Below are 2,380 nucleotides of genomic sequence, written 5' to 3'. Positions count from 1 at the left end.
AGGGAAGACAAATCCTCCATATCTGAGAGGCCCATGATGCATGGCCACTAGGCCCTTGAGCCTGCTGAGAGTGGCACAGAGGCAGGCAGCCCCTCAGCACCTGTGACGCAGGATGGTGAAGAGAAATACAGGAGGCTCCTCGTATGCCCCCAAAGAAAGAACAAACAGAAACACCCAGAAAGACGCACTTAAAAAAGACCCAGCACACAAGGCAATGAAAACCAACCAACATTTAGACTGGACAGAGCAAAGCCGAGTGATGATACAACTAGAAATGATGACAGGGAATCAGAGCAGGTGAAGGGTTGGGAGGAAGGGCCACGTGGCAGGAGGGAGGCTTGGAGGCTCCTGAAGAGAGGCGGCCTCTTAAAGGACAGTGTGGGCTCGAGCTTGGTAGAGAGACTCATAAGGGAGAGACTTCAGAGTGAGAGAAACAGTGAGGGGAAGAGAAGCCCCACTCAAGAAGTGGGTGGAAGGCTCTATGGGCATAGCTGAGCAGCAAAAGCAAGCACCCCGCCTGTCACTTGGTTTTCAGCACCTGCAGCACCCTCCAGACACTAAGGGAGAGTTCCCAGGGGAGATTGTTTTCTTTTTGGTTGAGCTAAGATTTCATCTCCCTCCCAAGATGCAGGGTGGCCTCTATCTTTGTGTATTCTGTCACAACTACACTTAACACCTCCCCAGATCAGCCTTCTGTTGAAGCAAACTGTGTTTGGTGGGAAGGGAGTTAAGAAGTTACCCTCCCAATCCAGTCTGGGGAGGGAATATCTCCCACCTAGAGCCACAAGGGGAAGTGGCCTTTATTCTAAACTTCAAAAGAACATCACCCTCTCCTTCTATCCGTATCTGCTAGGTGACAGTCATACGCAGCCCTCTGTCCCTCTTGAAGGAGGGCCCAGTCAAGGCTGCCTGCCTGCTCTCCACAAAGAAGGAAGCTGTGGTCTCCCCTAGAGCCAGGGGGTGGGGCACTCCGGATCATATCCATTTATGATATACTGGCCTCCTGGTTCAACCTGTGATGAAAGTGAAGGAAAAGGTGGAAGGTAAAGAATAACAAAAAAGAAGTTAAATAATTAAGAGAAACAAACAAAACAACTAGAAGGAAACCCTAAGGAGAATGGCCAGTGTAGAGAAACCCCAGACAAGAGATTTGCTTTTTAAACTCAGATGGCGTAGTACAAAGGCACCAAGATGGTGCCCACAGTGCCCCGGTCTGGGAGCTGCAGGTAGGGTGGTGCGACTGGACTGGGAAGCTCTGGGAGCCAGTGCCTCTCTGCTGGAAGGAACTAGCAGCCCCTCCAATACAGGGTAGAGAAGGGCAAGACAGTTCCAGGGAGTTTGGAGGGCGGGCCATAGAAATTGGAGTTGGGTCTGAAATCCACGTAAAGTTGTGGCCTCCAAAGTGGCCAAGGTGAAAAATAAGAGCCTGCTTGAGGGCAGACCACAGCAGGCCAGCCTGACCTCCTTCCACCACTGATGAAGAAGAATTCAATACTTCAAAGCTAAGGAAAAGGAAGATTTTGAGGACAACATAAGGAAGAACAGAAGGGTGGTCAGTAACTAGATACCGTATCCCCAATGGGAAGGGAGGCCAACAGAAGTTCAGAAGGCCCCTTCCGCATGGGAGTGCACCTTAGATGTCAGCTGGGGAATGACCATCTCTGGCTAAAGTAGGCAGAAGTGGAAATGAAGGATCACCAAGTAAGCTGTGCCCGAAATATCTGGGATCGGTAGCCATGACTCTGTCCTGGGTCAGCCAGTTTTGGTACAAATCCATTTAGATGGAGGAGATGTTGGGACACATTGCTGGAGGCAGACAAGTATCTGAAGGCGGGATGGAATGGTAGCCCATGGAGCAAGCCTGGGACTGCTGCGTCAGTTTGTCAACTTTGACTGAGATAGAAAGAAGTGGACTTGGCACATTGCAGTTATGTGTGCCCTGATGTCAAGAACTGAATTGGATATTCTCACTTTGAAGAAAAACGTGGCTACTTGGCTTATACAAGGAGAGTATATGAGAACTGTGGAATTCTTTGAAGATGAGCATATGGATGAACGTTTCCACTTGGCCTTTGCAAAGTTTGAAGAAAATCAGAAAATATTTTAAAGGGTACAAGTGATCTACAAATATGCCCTGAACAGGATTTCAAGGTAGGAAACCCAAGAACTCTTTAAAAATTACCCAGTCTTTTAAAGATATTTGGGGATAGTCAAGGCATTAAAGACATCATTGTGAACAAATGGAAATTCCACTATGAAAAAGAGGAGGAGGAGAAAGAGAAGAAGGAGGAAGAGAAGAAGGAGGAAGAGGAGGAGGAGGAGGAGAAGAAGAAAAGAAGAAGAAGAAGAAGAAGAAGAAGAAGAAGAAGAAGAAGAAGAA

At 48.1% G+C, this 2,380-nt stretch overlaps 1 pseudogene; it reads left to right on the top strand.

The window, feature by feature from the left end:
- The first annotated feature begins 1,018 nt into the window (after positions 1 to 1,018).
- The window catches only part of LOC138158522 (crooked neck-like protein 1), a 2,500-nt pseudogene continuing 1,138 nt past the window's right edge, over positions 1,019 to 2,380 (top strand).

This window comes from Petaurus breviceps, unplaced genomic scaffold (assembly GCF_028583685.1).
Source record: "Petaurus breviceps papuanus isolate PSGF00001 unplaced genomic scaffold, PetGlider_PUasm1.0 174, whole genome shotgun sequence".
Taxonomy (NCBI): Eukaryota; Metazoa; Chordata; class Mammalia; order Diprotodontia; family Petauridae; genus Petaurus; species Petaurus breviceps.
Note: the sequence above shows the minus strand (reverse complement) of the source record. Positions and strands in the feature narration are given on the sequence as shown.